The following is a 19,722-nucleotide window of genomic DNA, read 5'->3' as shown; positions in this document are numbered from 1 at the left end:
TGATGTGACATGATTACTGTGGGTGCTGACTTTGCTTCCTTCCTAAGCACAAGATGCATTCTGCAGACTGTGAGGCGCTTTTTACACTTCCTTCACTAAGGTACATTTCACAAGTAATCCTTCAAATCCCTCTTCCTTTCTTGTGTGTTTCAGCCGTCTGCTGGGTGACACACCTCTCCTTTTAATGAGTTAAACTTCACAGGAGATAGAAATGCAAACTACATCAAGGGTTAAATTCATCAGAGAAGTGGAGGTGGAGCCCCACTGGGAAAAAGGCAGAGGTGCAACCTGGAAAGTTTAGGTGTGAGTGAGGAGCAGCCTGCAACAGAAAGTATTTGAGGAGCTGAGTGTGAATGGGATCAGATACTGCAGCTGTTGAGTTCTCTAAGCATGGATGTTTGCAAAACACTTATAACAAGAGACCTTCCGAGATCTTCATAGGACTCTTGGCCACTGGATGTCCTCAGGCTACTCCTTTCAAGGAAATGACTAGTCTTTCACCTTTGACTACAGATTACTAGTAGTTCAACCACTAACCTTTATTTAAATGAGTCAATGGACGGTGCAGAATAACTAAAGGACCTAAACAAAATCCTTATTCCTCAGGGTATAGAAGAAGAAGCCTCAAGAGTGGATACTAAAGGGTCATCTGGCATGTAAGGTGTACTCAAGTTTGAAGACAAAGACCCCCAGATAAGAGAATCTTATATAGTCACAAATGGACTTCAGGTTCCTGATCACATGATTTTCCAAGAGGGGCAAGAGCGGTGATCTCTACATCTCATAGTCATCTTCATTGGAAGTGCCCAGATTGTGAAGGTATGTAAATAAATCACTCCTGTAAGTGGTAACGTAGCCTCACGCACATTATCTTATCATCATTAACAGGACAGTATTTCTTTCTACTTACTCATAATTTTATATATTTGTTATACAGTATATTACATATATTAATTTAATATATATTATATATATATTATATATTTAATATATATTATATATATTTATTTTAGATATTTAATATACATTATGTATATTTATTATTTAGATATTTATTAGGTTATTTTATAGTTTTTAAACAGTGATAAATATGTAATGACGATATTTTGATCTCCGAGTGCAGATACATTTAACATATGCTGATGGTACTAAGCAAAGGACAAAACTAGAATCGGGACTAAAGGTTGGTAATAAAAGGGTTCTTGAATTTCAAAATTTAAAAAAAAACATCTAGTTAAAACTAAAATATTCTCGGGAGACTAAAATAGTTGTGTATCTTTCCCCAAAAATGTATGGCATGTACAATTTTTTTTATAAGTAAATTAATATTTCTGAGGCCTGCATCTCACATTATGTTTCCATCTCATCTTCTTTTTCCTACATTGCCTTTTAATTGATACTTATTTTTAGATCATTAGTTTATATAGAAATTTAGAAACGATCGCATTTACCTAATAACTGAGCTTTAAAAATTATGTGTGATTTTAGATGATCAACATGGGGCCATCAAGTATTGTAAAAACTCAATATCTGCTGGTGGATGTTGATTTTCACAGTGATAGGAAGACAATAGAATTTGGTAAATGTTGTCCTTGAGGATTGATGATTGCCGATAAAGAATTTCTGTACAGATGCCATCTCCAGTTATACACCTGTTCAAAAGTGAAGTTTTACTATGTTCTAGAGGTAATAAAAGAGGTATAGCCAATGTGAAGAATTTCTGTGATTTGCATGGCACAACAAACACAGAAATTTAAAACAGGCCAGAATTGACATAACTCAATCAGAGCTGTCCAAAATCTATGTTGAGCGTCGAAGTTACTATTGCTTTATTTTTAGACAGTGCGAACTGTTGTTCGTTGACACAACCAGAGAAATGGTACTGGGCGCCCACCTTCCACATTATACATGTAATTATTTCTTATTATTAATATGCTTTGCTTATAAAGCGCCATCATATTCCACAGCACTTTACATACATTATCATCAGTGTTCCCATTGGGGCTCACCATCTTTTTTAAAATGCGAATGGAAACTAAAAAACCCACACAAACACAGGGAGAACATACAAACTCCTTGCAGACGTTGTCCTTGGTCGTATTTGAACCCAGGACCTGCAAAGCAACAGTACTAACCACTGAGACACCATGATGTCCACTATTAATTGCATTATTATTGCATACACAGACCATATCATCAATAACGACTAATAGGTTATATGTGAATCAGCTTATAATAAATCGATCATAGTAGCAAGTGATTGTCTCTGTGTTCGAGCCTGGGCCTACCGGAGGATCTTCTCTCACGCTGTTGGGGTAATTTAAACTCAATTTTTTAGACGTTGCCTCAGTTGCTTACTGTTTATCTAGATTTGTATTTACGGTATATGGAAGTATCTCTAATTTTCTACCGTCTATATTAGCAGGAGGAACGTAAAAGCTATGTAAGAAATGACGCATTCCTTATAATTAAAACGCTCCCGCCACCAGGTCAGAAATGGGACATTTTTGCCCTTATTTTATTTTTTCTGCTCCGCCAGCATATATTTTTTTAAAATATGCCATGTGGTTCCAGAGATACAGGTCTATGTATTTAGTACTAATTGTTATGATCTTTACCAAGGGGGTGTAGCTCACAGGACATTCTTGGGAAATGTGTTTAGGATGCTCTGCATTATTATCTTATGAGCAACGCCCCCTGGTAAAGACCATAAGGCCACATGCACACATTGATTATTTGTGTTTTTTACATCAGTATCTGTAAGCCAAAACCAGCAGTGGAACGGTCAGAGGAAAAGTATAATAGAAACACATCACCACTTCTGTATTTTTCACCCACTCTTGATTTTGGCTTACAAATACTGATGTGAAATACTGACCAAATACTGAACGTGGGACCGTGGCCTAACAATTAGTACTAAATAAAAAGACCCATATCTCTGCAACTGTATGGTGAGTAAAATATATCTGAATACTCAGGGGAAAAGCAGAAATAAAATAGAAGCAAAAACTCACCTTCTTAAGTAGAGGTTTATAAAGCACGGTGGCTCAGTGGGTAGCAATGTTGCGTTGCAGCGCTGGGGTCCTAGGTTCAAATCCCAGGACGACATCAGGAAGGAGTTTGTATGTTCTCCCCATGTTTGTGTGGGTTTCCTCCAGGTTCTTCGGTTTCCTCCCACATTTCAAAGACATACTGATAGGGAATCTAGATTGTGAGCCCCATCGGGGACAGTGATTATAATGTCTGTAAATCACCACCGAATAAGATGGTGCTATGTAAGCAAAGCATAATAAATGCGCTCTCTTCCTGATGCTGGTTTATATCTCCACACTCACAATCCTAAAAGTGGAAGGCTGAATGTCTTCATCTAACCACTTACCCCTTACTTCCCACTCTTCTAGGAGATTGACTGATATCCCTTTCTTTTAGTTGGGCAGATGAATGTTGTCAGCTAAAATAAGTCAATCTCCACGATCCATTCTTTATTATAGTTTCCATTTTATAATTTTTAACAATAGAAAATAGAAACTTGCCTATGCCAATGCATAGTAAACTAATCACTGGCTAGTGAGGCAGACAAGTATGTAAGTGCATAAACACAATGTGTATCAAATTCCAATCAGGCACTGTACTTGCACTATCAATGACAAGTCCTAATTACTTACTGTACCATACGAGGTAATTAATTGTTGGCTTAACTGGGTCATTGGAGAGACTTCCAAAACTCAAACATTAACATAATTTTGCACAAGCCTAGATTACTACTCTTAAATGCATTGGAGTAAGTTAGAGAAGCCGACATCTTCCCAGGTTCAAAGAAGGCATCTATTGGGGCCAAATATGCAAGTGACCAGCTTTTATGCACCTGGATTGATTGATGCCTGTATTCCAATTAAGTTTGCCAAGAGCCCCAGGCCATGTAACGATACGCAAACAGCCAATCACTTACATATTGAGCTGCAAAACATCTATTTATTTGACTTTCAGAACAGAACAAGGTACCATCTCATCACATATAACAGGCAGGTTGACAATAAGGAAACTATTTTTGGTTTACCAATATATTTGGACATACCTGTTTTATTAGCTGAACTGTGATCAGGTAACCGTCCCAATATTATGGTATGATTGAGTTCTAAGTAGGCACTGGGTACCACCATAAAAAAAATTCATTGGCAAATAAATTCCAAAATACCTAATCCATTGATTAAGGAAACAAGGTATTATGAACCTTTGTTGAACCCCACCGCTAGTAAATAGGGGCATGACTACAATGAATGTAGGGGTTGCAGTTGTACACAGGCATAAGGAGCCCCATAAGGTCACCTTTCCCCTATGAGATCAGTACTATTAAAGATCTGTGATAGTTGAGAGTCCTGTTAGAGATTTTGCACTGGGGCCCTCGCACTGCAAGTCACACCACCTCTAGTAAGTGTTACATTTTGATAGCTAATCAATTCTTTACTATATGCATTGTAGTAGTCCACATATTACATACAAGTGACAATATGTCTCCAAGTTGTCCATCATCTCAACCCCAATTGAGCAGACTCAATTTATCCATCATCTCAACCCCAATTGAGCAGACTCAATTTATCCCATTGGCTGATAATGATTATTTCAATATCATGGCCAACAAAATCCAGGTTCCAATATGCTTAATGTTGTAACAAAGAGGTTGCCCTACCCCACGAAGCTTGTGGCGAATAAACAAATTACGTACAACATATGACCACCTTAACAGAATCTCTCACTGTGGAGTACAATCCAATTTTTTCAGCTTTAGTTGGATTTGTTGCAAAATGTTTATTTTTTCTAACATCTTATGGGGGGAGGGGGTTCTGTCTCCTGTCTCTGGTTGTAGTTTGATTCTGATTGTGGTTTGGGCTATTTAGGAAGTAATGATTGGTAAAGTTAAAAGATGTTTTGGATTGATATCTTAATTATTGGTGTAGATCATATAGATAATTATGATCGTAAAGTTAAAAGAGGGTTGAGACTGGTATCTCTAATTCTTTTTTTAAAGGCATATTAATATTGTTTTAAGTCCAAATCCCATGAACTTGAATGTATCATACAAGAGACCTGTATTGCCCTATCAGTTCCCACAAGACGAGAGGATTAGGAAATACTTGCCTGCCCATACATGATTTTCTGAGACAGATGTTAGAATATTTTTGAGAGTAGGAAACCATTATTTATTACATGGAGAGAATAGCAAACAAATTTCAAGCTGCAAAGAAAAAAGTTATACTTTATTACAAAACAAAGAAAAAACAAAAAAGAGAAGGAATAGGCACACATATTAAAAAGTTCACAAAAAACAACAACAAAACAAGAGCCCCAACATCTCTGCCCATGCTACAACAAACAAGACCACCCCACACAGTGTGTAATATTCATCATGCACGGCCTGCCATAGTAATACATCAAATATATAATAAGTATTAGGGCAGAGACACACTGCCGTATTTCTGGTGCGAGAATTGCATCCCACTGCACGGACTGGCCGACTGGCTGGCACCTCTCCTGACCTGAACATGACAGCATGATGGGTTACTATGCAGTTGTCAAGCTCAGGTCAGGAGAGCCAACAGCCAGTATGAGTTTTACGATGCGATTCTCGCACGAGAAATACGGCAGTCTGTCTCTGTTCTTAGAGCCACAGTAGATTCAATTAAAAAGTATCAAAAGAAGTGCTACATCGTGTAAAATCAAATTGCAAGATAGGGGTGATGCAAAAAGTGTAGTTGTACAAAGGTCAGCCACAACACTAAGACACAATGTGAGACTGGAAAGCCAAATTTCCTGATTGGCTCATGCTCCACCTATGAAACCAACCTACTATCAAATTGATGAAAGAGGTATGGCGGAAAACACGGATAAGAGAGGAGCGATGCCAATACGAGTAACCGGAGGAATTACAAAAAAATAAAATATATATTTTTTTTTATTACTGCATTACAACATGTTTAAAAAGCGTTTCTAAACTGATCCAATTTTTTTCAGCAGACATGATTTCTGGTTACTCTTACTGACAATACTCTTCTCATCCCTGTTTTTTTCCTGCACCTCGCATATAGAATATACACGATAAAGACATGAAGTATAAAAATACAGGCTCAAGTGTATCAAAGTGATGATCTAAGTAAATGTAGACTATTCTGAAATCCCAGATTAATGTGCTTAGTGCAAAAGGGGAAGTCAATGGACCAGAGTCCATCTTGATGCCAATACGTGGGGACAGCATCCCACGCAGATCACTAAACACAAGGTGGCTTCCTCAGGCATCCCCTGGAGGAAGCCATCTTGTGTCTGGCGATACATGTGAGATACAGTCCCTATAGAGTGATGTTATCGTACAAAATGGACCATTGACCTTTCCTTTATACTATTGGCAACTACTGTAAAATGCTTGTAGTCTGGGCCAATAGGCTCATGGTCAGGTTATTTTTCCCTGTTATACTTTATTTTTTATTGCAAAGGCAATACTTCTATAACGCATCAGGGGCAGACATACCATTGGTGCAACCTGTGCAACCGCTCATTGGCCCAATACGTAAGCGGGCCCGTTTTCAGCTCCAAAGCAGGTGGAATTATCCATTATGAATAGCTATTGGACCTCAAAGGGCCCATATACTGTTGTTGCTCAGGGACCACGTCTGTAAGCTCCTGTTACGTATGTATGTTTATATCTTATCAGATGCTTTTGAAGGAAAAATTCAATATAGTAGAACACATACATAGGAAATGTTGCTAATCTAGTGGACATCTAGTGATTGAATCTGATTATTTTTGGAGGGAAGGATGTACCTTACATTATAATAATGTATATTTTTTGCTGCTGCGTGAGTAATGAAAGAGCCCTAAGCAGCAGAATGGTTACGCCCACACTTACGTTATAGATGATACTTCTATAATTATTTCAATTAATAATTTCCCATAGATCAGCTGCCAGAATTCCATTTTCAAGTTGAAATTTGAATTATGATGTTCCTAATCCTACATCATCCTTACAAATTGCTTGTACAAAATGTTTGCTGTCAATGACTGGAATTCATTCAGCCTAAGAACACCTAAAATGAAACAGGCCAGTTTTAATGAGTTGTGCCTGTCCCTGTATATTACACTTTGTCATCACAAAACCTGACATGTAATTATTTTAGAAACTATGAATTTCAAAAGTGTTCTCTAAAGTGTTTCCTGAGAAACTTTTCCCTTGTCTGCAAGAAGTGCAGTAGGCATTTGTTCATACTATATGGATGTGCTGGTCAGGTTTTTTGTTCTAAGAAGTGTTGAGTATATTTTAGCAAAGTAACTTTTAGATGGAGTATTATATTGACTACATGGGCAGAGTAGTATTAAAAAGGACCCATAACTAGATCAAAAGTAGACAGTTTTTGCTCTTATTTTATTTCTGCTGCTCCTGAGTATTTGTTCTTTTATTGTTTTTTTTTTTTAAGGGAACCTGGCACCAGTTTTTTCGTAAATAAATCCTGCTCATCACCTTTAAAGGCAATCTGGGATACTTTTACCCCCTTCATGACCCAGCCTATTTTGACCTTAATTACCTGGCCGTTTTTTGCAATTCTGACCAGTGTCCCTTTATGAGGTAATAACTCAGGAACGCTTCAACGAATCCTAGCGGTTCTGAGATTGTTTTTTCGTGACATATTGGGCTTCATGTTAGTGGTAAATTTAGGTTGATAATTTTTGCGTTTATTTGTGAAAAAAATGGAAATTTGGCTAAAATTTTGAAAATTTTGCAATTTTCAAATTTTGCATTTTTATTCTGTTAAACGAGAGAGTTATGTGACACAAAATAGTTAATAAATAACATTACCCACATGTCTACTTTACATCAGCACAATTATGGAAACAAATTTTTTTTTTTCTAGGAAGTTGTAAGGGTTAAAATTTGACCAGCGATTTCTCATTTTTACAACGAAATTTACAAAATCATTTTTTTAGGGACCACCTCCCATTTGAAGACAGTTTGAGGGGTCTATATGGCTGAAAATACCCAAAAGTGACACCATTCTAAAAACTGCACCCCTCAAGGTACTCAAAACCACATTCAAGAAGTTTATTAACCCTTCAGGTGCTTCACAGCAGCAACATGGAAGGAAAAAATGAACATTTAACTTTTTAGTCACAAAAATGCTGTTTTAGCAACAATTTTTTTATTTTCCCAAGGGTAAAAAGAGAAACTGGACACCAAAAGTTATTGTACAATTTGTCCTGAGTACGCCGATACCCCATATGTGGGGGGGAACCACTGTTTGGGTGCACGACAGGGCTCGGAAGGGAAGGAGCGCCATTTGACTTTTTCAATGAAAAATTGGCTCCAATCTTTAGCGGACACCATGTCGCGTTTGGAGAGCCCCTATGTGCCTAAATATTGGAGCTCCCCCACAAGTGACCCCATTTTGGAAACTAGACCCCCCAAGGAGCTTATCTAGATGCATAGTGAGCACTTTGAACCCCCAAGTGCTTCACAAATTGATCTGTAAAAATGAAAAAGTACTTTTTTTCTCCAAAAAATTTTTTAGCCTCAATTTTTTCATTTTCACATGGGTAACATGATAAAATGGATCCTAAAATGTGTTGGAAAATTTCTCCTGAGTACATCAATACCTCATATGTGGTCACAAACCACTGTTTGTGCACACGGCATGGCTCGGAAGGGAAGGAGCGCCATTTGACTTTTGAATGAAAAATTAGCTCCAATCATTAGCAGACACCATGTCGCGTTTGGAGAGCCCATGTGTGCCTAAACATTGGAGTTCCCCCACATGTGACCCCATTTTGGAAACTAGACTCCCCAAGGAACTTATATAGATGCATAGTGAGCACTTTGAACCCCCAGGTGCTTCACAAATTGATCCGTAAAAATGAAAAAGTACTTTTTTTTCACACAATATTTCTTTTAACCTCAATTTGTTCAGTTCCACATTGGTAACAGGGTAACAGGATCCTAAAATTTATTGGGCAATTTCTTTTGAGCACACCGATACCTCACATGTGGGAATAAACCACTGTTTGGGCGCACGGCAGGGCTCGGAAGGGAAGGAGCGCCATTTGACTTTTTGAATGAAAAAAATCGCTAGCGGACACCATGTCGCGTTTGGAGAGCCCCTGTGTGCCTAAACATTGGAGCTCCCCTACATGTGACCCCATTTTGGAAGCTAGACCTCCTCCCATGGAACTAATCTAGATGTGCGGTGACCACTTTAAAACCTCAAGTGCTTCACAGAAGTTTATAACGCAGAGCCGTGAAAATAAAAAATCATTTTTCTTTCCTCAAAAATTATTTTTTAGCCCACAATTGTTTATTTTCTCAAGAGTAACAGGAGAAATAGGACCAGAAAAGTTGTTTTCCAGTTTGTCCTGAGTACGCTGATACCCCATATGTGGGGGGAACCACTGTTTGGGCACACGTCGGGGCTCGGAAGGGAAGTAGTGACTTTTGAAATGCAGACTTTGATGGAATGGTCTGCGGGCGTCATGTTGCGTTTGCAGAGCCCCTGATGTGCCTAAACAGTAGAAACTTCCCACAATTGACCCCATTTTGGAAGCTAGACCCCCCAAGGAACTTATTTAGATATGTGGTGAGCACTTTGAACCCCAAGTGCTTCACAGAAGTTTACAACGCAGAGCCGTGAAAATAAAAAATAATTTTTCTTTCCTCAAAAATGATGTTTTAGCAAGCAATTTTTTATTTTCACAAGGGTAACAGGAGAAATTGGACCCCAATTGTTGTTGCCCAGTTTGTCCTGAGTACACTGATACCCCATATATGGGGTTAAACCACTGTTTGGGCACACGTCGGGGCTCGGAAGGGAAATAGTGACTTTTGAAATGCAGACTTGATGTAATGGTCTGCGGGCATCACGTTGCGTTTGCAGAGCCCCTGATGTGCCTAAACAGTAGAAACCCCCCACAAGTGACCCCATTTTGGAAACTAGACCCCCAAGGAACTTATCTAGATATGTGGTGAGCACTTTGAACCCCCAAGTGCTTCACAGAAGTTTACAATGCAGAGCCGTGAAAATAAAAAAAATTTTTTCTTTCCTCAAAAATGATGTTTTAGCATACAATTTTTTATTTTCACAAGGGTAACAGGAGGAATTGGACCCCAATAATTGTTGCCCAGTTTGTCCTGAGTATGCTGGTACCCCATATGTGGGGGTAAACCACTGTTTGGGCGCACGTTGGGGCTCGGAAGGGAGGGAGCACCATTTGACTTTTTGAATGCAAGAGTGACTGGAATCAATGGTGGCGCCATGTTGCGTTTGGAGACCCCTGATGTGCCTAAACAGTGGAAACCCCTCAATTATACCTCCAACACTAACCCCAACACACCCCTAACCCTAATCCCAACTCTAGCCATAACCCTAATCACAACCCTAACCCCAAAACACACCTAACCACAACCCTAACCCCAACATACCCCTAACCCTAATCCCAACCCTAATCCTAACCCTAATCCCAACCCACCCCTAACCCTAACCCTAACCACAGCCTAATCTTAAACCTATTTCCAACCCTAGCCCTAATTCCAACCCTAACTCTAATTCCAAACCTAACCCTAAGGCTATGTGCCCACGGTGCGGATTTGTGTGAGATTTTTCCGCACCATTTTTGAAAAATCCGCAGGTAAAAGGCACTGCGTTTTACCTGCGGATTTACCGCGGATTTCCAGTGTTTTTTGTGCTGATTTCACCTGCGGATTCCTATTGAGGAACAGGTGTAATACGCTGCGGAATCTGCAGCGTTTCCGCGCGGTATTTTCCGCACCATGGGCACAGCGGATTTGGTTTTCCATAGGTTTACATGGTACTGTAAACCTGATGGAAAACTGCTATGAATCCACAGCGGCCAATCCGCTGTGGATCCGCAGCCAAATCCGCTGCGGATCCGCAGCCAAATCCGCACCGTGTGCACATAGCCTAATTCTAGTCCTAACCCTAACCCTAGTGGGGCAAAAAATATATATATATTTTCTTTATTTTATTATTGTCCCTACCTATAGGGGAGATAAAGGGGGGTTTATTTATCATTTTTTTTATTTTGATCGCTGTGATTCGGCAGGCGCACTGCGCGTGCGCCTGCCATTTTGGAAGATGCCGGCGCCCATGGAACAGACGGACGGACACCGGGAGGGACACAGGAGGTCGGTAAGTATGTGGGGGGGTGATCAGACAGCGGGGGGGAGATCGGACTGCAGAGGGAGCGGACAGGAGGACGGAGGGGAGCGGAGGACAGCAAATGACAGGTCGGAGGACGGAGGGGAGGAGATTGGTGGTGGTGGCGGGGGGCAGATCGCGATCTCCAGCCATGGCTGGTGCTATTGCAGCATCGGCCATGGCTGGATTGTAATATTTCACCAATTTTCATTTGTGAAATATTGCTATCGCTCTGATTGAAAGTGAAAGTGAAACGTCACTTTCAACAGCCAATCAGAGCGATCGTAGCCACGGGGGAGGGGGGCGAAGCCACCTTCCCTGGGCTCAATTACAACTCCCCCTGTCCCTGCAGGTCGGGTGAAATTACAGTTAACCCTTTCACCCGGCCTGCAGGAGCGTGATCCGACCATGACGCATATGCTACATCACAGATCGGATTGGCACAGGTTTTCATGACGCATACGCTGCATCAAAGGTCGGGAAGGGGTTAAGCTATTACTATGGGCAAAAAGGTAATAGAATGATTAAATTAGTTTTACCTGTATGACTCAATGACTCATAGCTGCTGTCTAGTTGTTGAGAAATTGAGTTTTAATCTTTTATGCTAATGATTTCTTCTAGGCTATGGGGCGTGAGGTGCCTGGAAGAAATCTCTGCCTCCTGTCTTCATTATCATAACACGCCCTTCCCATGCACTTTACACTGCCCTGTGATGTGCAGTTGTGATGCCATAATTCCGCACCTGTGCCCTGCACTCGCACTATTATCCGAACCTTAGCCACCCTACTATGGGCAGTGCCTTCATCCTTCTGCACAGGCAAGCCACTGCTACTCTGCAATGACTCATCAGTGCCTGCACAAAAGAAGTATGAAGACACTGCCCATAGAAAAGTGGCTAAAGTTCGGATAACAGCGCAAGTGCAGGGAACAGGTGCGTGATTACGAAGTTGGTATCCATACGTCCAGGTTGGTAAGTACATCACAGCGATTTCAGTGTTTCAGGCAATAAAATTGCCTGAAACACTGATGTCCAGCCTATGATCGGTGTTGTAACAAAATGATCTTAGGCTGGAGCCTAGCAATGCATCATCACCAGGCCCAGCACTGATGGGTGCGATTGGACGATGACGCCGATCGCACCAATTAGAGTGCAGAGACGCTATCTGACCCCACAATAACTGATCTACGGTACATTTCCTCATTCCAGCTTGGGGACATTGCTGAGCGGTCATTATGCTGATCTGCTGCTTTGTGCTGGACCTTGTGGTGCTACAGTCTTTTTGAATCCTGTGCCATCACTGCTTGTGTTGCTGCTGCGATTCTTGAAAGAAGAAAGCTGTTCCTGATCCCTGATTTTCCTAATCCACCCCAATCCCCTTATCCCCCTTTACTCCTCACCCCCCTTCTGCCATTGAGAGCTGATGAGGACATGATTGCTGATCAATACTTGATCGATTGAATTTTGTCAGTTTTTTTCTTTTGGTCCTGCATCCGCTGAGCGCTGATTAGTGACACAAATCACTGATCAGCATCCGTGCTTGCTGTTTTCAATGACATTTTTGTCCCTGTCTATCTTTTCTCACCCTCCCTTTGCACCCCCTCCATGCATGCCTTCTGCTGCCGCTGATCAGACACACATCACTGATTAGTGTCTGTGCTAGCTTTTGGAAATGACTTTTTCCTGTCTTTTTTTTTATTTGTATCACTTTTTTTGTCCTACAGCCATTGAATGCTGGTCAGTGACTAACATCAATGATCGACCCCCGGTTGTTGTTGCTTTTTTTTTGTGTGTGTGAAAAAAAGAATTTAACCCCTTCATGACCCAGCCTATTTTGACCTTAAAGACCTTGCCGTTTTTTGCAATTCTGACCAGTGTCCCTTTATGAGGTAATAACTCAGGAACGCTTCAACGGATCCTAGCGGTTCTGAGATTGTTTTTTCGTGACATATTGGGCTTCATGTTAGTGGTAAATTTAGGTCAATAAATTCTGCGTTTATTTGTGATAAAAATGGAAATTTGGCGAAAATTTTGAAAATTTCGCAATTTTCACATTTTGAATTTTTATTCTGTTAAACCAGAGAGATATGTGACACAAAATAGTTAATAAATAACATTTCCCACATGTTTACTTTACATCAGCACAATTTTGGAAACAAAATTTTTTTTTGTTAGGAAGTTATAAGGGTTAAAATTTGACCAGCGATTTGTCATTTTTACAACGAAATTTACAAAACCATTTTTTTTAGGGACCACCTCACATTTGAAGTCAGTTTGAGGGGTCTATATGGCTGAAAATACCCAAAAGTGACACCATTCTAAAAACTGCACCCCTCAAGGTACTCAAAACCACATTCAAGAAGTTTATTAACCCTTCAGGTGCTTCACAGCAGCAGAAGCAACATGGAAGGAAAAAATGAACATTTAACTTTTTAGTCACAAAAATTATCTTTTAGCAACAATTTTTTTATTTTCCCAATGGTAAAAGGAGAAACTGAACCACGAAAGTTGTTGTCCAATTTGTCCTGAGTACGCTGATACCTCATATGTGGGGGTAAACCACTGTTTGGGCGCACGGCAGGGCTTGGAAGGGAAGGAGCGCCATTTGACTTTTTGAATCAAAAATTGGCTCCACTCTTTAGCGGACACCATGTCACGTTTGGAGAGCCCCCGTGTGCCTAAAAATTGGAGCTCCCCCACAAGTGACCCCATTTTGGAAACTAGACATCCCAAGGAACTTATCTAGATGCATAGTGAGCACTTTGAACCCCCAGGTGCTTCACAAATTGATCCGTAAAAATGAAAAAGTACTTTTTTTTCACAAAAAAATTCTTTTAGCCTCAATTTTTTCATTTTCACATGGGCAACAGGATAAAATGGATCCTAAAATGTGTTGGGCAATTTCTCCTGAGTACACCAATACCTCACATGTGGGGGAAAACCACTGTTTGGGCACATGGTAAGGCTCGGAAGGGAAGGAGCGCCATTTGACTTTTTGAATGAAAAATTATTTCCATCGTTAGCGGACGCCATGTCGCGTTTGGATAGCTCCTGTGTGCCTAAACATTGGCGCTCCCCCACAAGTGACCCCATTTTGGAAACTAGACCCCCCAAGGAACTTATTTCGATGCCTAGTGAGCACTTTAAACCCTCAGGTGCTTCACAAATTGATCTGTAAAAATGAAAAAGTACTTTTTTTTCACAAAAAAATTATTTTCGCCTCAATTTTTTCATTTTCACATGGGCAGTAGGATAAAATGGATCATAAAATTTGTTGGGCAATTTCTCCCGAGTATGTCGATACCTCATATGTGGGGGTAAACCACTGTTTGGGCACTCGGCAGGGCTCGGAAGGGAAGGCGCGCCATTTGACTTTTTGAATGGAAAATTAGCTCCAATTGTTAGCGGACACCATGTCGCGTTTGGAGAGCCCCTGTGTGCCTAAACATTGGAGCTCCCCCACAAGTGACCCCATTTTGGAAACTAGACCCCCCAAGGAACTTATCTAGACGCATATTGAGCACTTTAAACCCCCAGGTGCTTCACAGAAGTTTATAACGCAGAGCCATGAAAATAAAAAATAATTTTTCTTTCCTCAAAAATGATTTTTTAGCCTGGAATTTCCTATTTTGCCAAGGATAATAGGAGAAATTGGACCCCAAATATTGTTGTCCAGTTTGTCCTGAGTATGCTGATACCCCATATGTGGGGGTAAACCACTGTTTGGGCGCACGGCAGGGCTAGGAAGGGATGGCACGCCATTTGGCTTTTTAAATGGAAAATTAGCTCCAATCATTAGCGGACACCATGTCACGTTTGGAGAGCCCCTGTGTGCCTAAACATTGGAGATCCCCCAGAAATGACACCATTTTGGAAACTAGACCCCAAAAGGAACTAATCTAGATGTGTGGTGAGGACTTTGAACCCCCAAGTGCTTCACAGAAGTTTATAACGCAGAGCCATGAAAATAAAAAAAAAAAAATATTTTCTCAAAAATGATCTTTTAGCCTGCAATTTTTTATTTTCCCAAGGGTAACAAGAGAAATTTGACCCCAAAAGTTGTTGTCCAGTTTCTCCTGAGTACGCTGATACCCCATATGTGGGGGTAAATCACTGTTTGGGCACATGCCGGGGCTCGGAAGTGAAGTAGTGACGTTTTGAAATGCAGACTTTGATGGAATGCTCTGTGGGCGTCACGTTGCGTTTGCAGAGCCCCTGATGTGGCTTAACAGTAGAAACCCCCCACAAGTGACCCCATTTTGGAAACTAGACCCCAAAAGGAACTTATCTAGATGTGTGGTGAGCACTTTGAACCCCCAAGCGCTTCATAGAAGTTTATAATGCAGAGCCGTGAAAATAATAAATACGTTTTCTTTCCTCAAAAATAATTATTTAGCCCAGAATTTTTTAATTTTCCCAAGGCTAACAGGAGAAATTTGACCCCAATATTTGTTGTCCAGTTTCTCCTGAGTACGGTGATACCCCATATGTGGGGGTAAACTACTGTTTGGGCACATGCCGGGGCTTGGAATTGAAGTAGTGACGTTTTGAAATGCAGACTTTGATGGAATGCTCTGCGGGCGTCACGTTGCGTTTGCAGAGCCCCTGATGTGCCTAAACAGTAGAAACCCCCCACAAGTGACTCCATTTTGGAAACTAGACCCCAAAAGGAACTTATCTAGATGTGTGGTGAGCACTTTGAACCCCCAAGTGCTTCATAGAAGTTTATAATGCAGAGCCGTGAAAATAATAAATACGTTTTCTTTCTCCAAAAATAATTATTTAGCCCAGAATTTTTTATTTTCCCAAGGGTTACAGGAGAAATTGGACCCCAAAAGTTGTTGTCCAGTTTCTCCTGAGTACGCTGATACCCCATGAGTGGGGGTAAACCACTGTTTGGGCACACGTCGGGGCTCAGAAGGGAAGTAGTGACTTTTGAAATGCAGACTTTGATGGAATGGTCTACGGGTGTCACGTTGCGTTTGCAGAGCCCCTGGTGTGCCTAAACAGTAGAAACCCCCAGAAATGACACCATTTTAGAAACTAGACCCCCCCAAGGAACTTATCTAGATATGTGTTGAGCACTTTGAACCCCCAAGTGCTTCACAGACGTTTACAACGCAGAGCCGTGAAAATAAAAAATCATTTTTCTTTCCTCAAAAATTATGTTTTAGCAAGCATTTTTTTAGATTCACAAGGGTAACAGGAGAAATTGGACCCCAGTCATTGTTGCGCAGTTTGTCTTGAGTATGCTGGTACCCCATATGTGGGGGTAAACCACTGTTTGGGCACACTTCAGGGCTCGGAAGTGAGGGAGCACCATTTGACTTTTTGAATACGAGATTGGCTGGAATCAATGGTGGCGCCATGTTGCGTTTGGAGACCCCTGATGTGCCTAAACAGTGGTAACCCCTCAATTCTAACTCCAACACTAACCCCCCCACACCCCTAACCCTAATCCCAACTGTAGCCATAACCCTAATCACAACCCTAACTCCAACACACCCCTAACCCCAACACACCCCTAACCCTAACCACAACCCTAATTCCAACCCTAACCCTAAGGCTATGTGCCAACGTTGCGGATTCGTGTGAGATATTTCCGCACCATTTTTGAAAAATCCGCGGGTAAAAGGCACTGCGTTTTACCTGCGGATTTTCAGCGGATTTCAAGTGTTTTTTGTGCGGATTTCACCTGCGGATTCCTATTGAGGAACAGGTGTAAAACGCTGCGGAATCCGCACAAAGAATTGACATGCTGCGGAAAATACAACGCAGCGTTCCCGCGCGGTATTTTCCGCACCATGGGCACAGCGGATTTGGTTTTTCATATGTTTACATGGTACTGTAAACCTGATGGAACACTGCTGCGAATCCGCAGCCAAATCTGCACCGTGTGCACATAGCCTAATTCTAAAGGTATGTGCACACGCTGCGGAAAACGCTGCGGATCCGCAGCAGTTTCCCATGAGTTTACAGTTCAATGTAAACCTATGGGAAACAAAAATCGCTGTACACATGCTGCAGAAAAACTGCACGGAAACGCAGCGGTTTACATTCCGCAGCATGTCACTTCTTTGTGCGGATTCCGCAGCGGTTTTACAACTGCTCCAATATAAAATCGCAGTTGTAAAACCGCAGTGAAATGCGCAGAAAAAAACGCGGTAAATCCGCCATAAATCCGCAGCGGTTTAGCACTGCGGATTTATCAAATCCGCAGCGGAAAAATCCGCAGAGGACCAGAATACGTGTGCACATACCGAAACCCTAACCCTAGCCCTACCCCTACCCCTAACCCTACCCCTAACCCTAACCCTACCCCTAACCCTAACCCTAGCCCTAACCCTAGCCCTAACCCTACCCCTAACCCTACCCCTAGCCCTAGCCCTAACCCTAGCCCTAACCCTAGCCCTAACCCTACCCCTAACCCTAACCCTATTCTAACATTAGTGGAAAAAAAAAATTTCTTTATTTTTTTATTGTCCCTACCTATGGGGGTGACAAAGGGGGGGGGGTCATTTATTATTTTTTTTATTTTGATCACTGAGATAGATTATATCTCAGTGATCAAAATGCACTTTGGAACGAATCTGCCGGCTGGCAGATTCGGCGGGCGCACTGCGCATGCGCCCGCCATTTTGGAAGATGGCGGCGCCCAGGGAGAAGATGGACGGGACCCCGGCTGGATCGGTAAGTATGATGGGGTGGGACCACAGGGGGGGGATCTGAGCACGGGGGGGGGAATCGGAGCGCGGGAGGGGTGGAACGGAGCACGGGGGGCGTGGAACGGAGCACGGGGGGGCTGGAATGGAGCACGGGGGGGTGGAACGGAGCACCAGGGGGGTGGATCGGAGTGCAGGGGGGTGATTGGAGCACGGGGGGTGATTGGAGCACGGGGGGAGCGGACAAGAGCACGGGGGGGAGCGGAGCACAGGACGGAGGGGAGCCGGAGCAGTGTACCGGCCAGATCGGGGGGCTGGGGGGGGCGATCGGTGGGGTGGGGTGGGGGCACATTAGTATTTCCAGCCATGGCCGATAATATTTCAGCATTGGCCATGGCTGGATTGTAATATTTCACCCGTTATAATAGGTGAAATATTACAAATCGCTCTGATTGGCAGTTTCACTTTCAACAGCCAATCAGAGCGATTGTAGCCACGAGGGGGTGAAGCCACCCCCCCTGGGCTAAACTACCACTCCCCCTGTCCCTGCAGATCGGGTTAAATGGGAGTTAACCCTTTCACCCGGCCTGCAGGGACGCGATCTTTCCATGACGCCGCATAGGCGTCATGGGTCGGATTGGCACCGACTTTCATGACGCCTACGTGGCGTCATGGGTCGGGAAGGGGTTAAAAAAATTATATTAGTTGACAGGACTAGATTAGGGACAGTAAAAATATACTGTAGTAATTAGCATCTACTACAGTATTTTTTTACTGAATATAGTAAGGGTTAGTGTCAGATAGTTGCGGGCAGTCAGCTCTTTTACCATGAAGGCCTGCTGCACAAAGTCTCCTCTTAACAGTTGTTGTAGAGCTGTGTCTGCTGCTAGAACTCTGTGTGGCATTGACCTGGTCTCTAATGTGAGCTGCTGCTAACCTGCGATTTCTGAGGCTGGTGACTCGGATAAACTTATCCTCAGAAGCAGAGGTGACTCTTGGTCTTCCTTCCCTGGGGCGGTCCTCATGTGAGCCAGTTTCATTGTAGCACTTGATGGTTTTTGCCACTGCACTTGGGGACACTTTCAAAGTTTTTCCAATTTTTCGGACCGACTGACCTTCATTTCTTAAAGTAATGATGGTCACTCTTTTTTCTTTACTTAGCTGCTTTTTTCTTGCCATAATACAAATTCTAACAGTATATTCAGTAGGACTATCAGCTGTGTATCCACCAGACTTCTGCACAACACAACTGATGGTCCCAATCCCATTTATAAGGCAAGAAATCCCACTTATTAAACCTGACAGGGCACACCTGTGAAGTGAAAACCATTCCCGGTGACTAGCTCTTGAAGCTCATCAAGAGAATACCAAGAGTATGCAAAGCAGTCATCAAAGCAAAAGGTGGCTACTTTGAAGAACCTAGAATATAAGACATAATTTCAGTTGTTTCACACTTTTTTGTTAAGTATATAATTCCACATGTGTTAATTCATAGTTTTGATGCCTTCAATGTGAATGTACAATTTTCATAGTCATGAAAATACAGAAAAATCTTTAAATGAGAAGGTGTGTCCAAACTTTTGGTCTGTAATGTACGTTTATTAAGTTTATTTTTTTATTTTACTAAATTTTTATATTCTTTTATTTTTATGTTTTTCTTTCTAGTCTTTCTTTATGTTTTCTCTTCTAAATAAAAAAGCTCACATCAAACACTCACACACACAGACCTGAATAAAATTTGGTACACTCAAAGAAACACTGCATACGTGGAAAAATGTCCGCCTCATCCCAATCGCGGTATTCAGCAAAGGAGGCCTAAGCCTTCCTTGTTTCCGACACTGATAGCGAGGAAGAGGATGCCACCTTCATTATT

The 19,722-nt window shown here is 41.8% G+C and overlaps 1 protein-coding gene across 1 annotated transcript in view; it reads left to right on the top strand.

Annotated features, from left to right (window-relative positions):
- The first annotated feature begins 299 nt into the window (after positions 1–299).
- The window catches only part of SP6 (Sp6 transcription factor), a 32,246-nt gene continuing 12,823 nt past the window's right edge, over positions 300–19,722 (top strand). Inside the window, exon 1 of the mRNA XM_069751723.1 lies at positions 300–819. The gene's annotated coding sequence lies outside the window, so the exon portion shown is untranslated. The remainder of the gene's footprint in view (positions 820–19,722) is intronic.

Source organism: Ranitomeya imitator, chromosome 2 (genome assembly GCF_032444005.1).
Source record: "Ranitomeya imitator isolate aRanImi1 chromosome 2, aRanImi1.pri, whole genome shotgun sequence".
Classification (NCBI taxonomy): Eukaryota; Metazoa; Chordata; class Amphibia; order Anura; family Dendrobatidae; genus Ranitomeya; species Ranitomeya imitator.
This window is presented reverse-complemented; position numbering and strand designations above follow the sequence as displayed.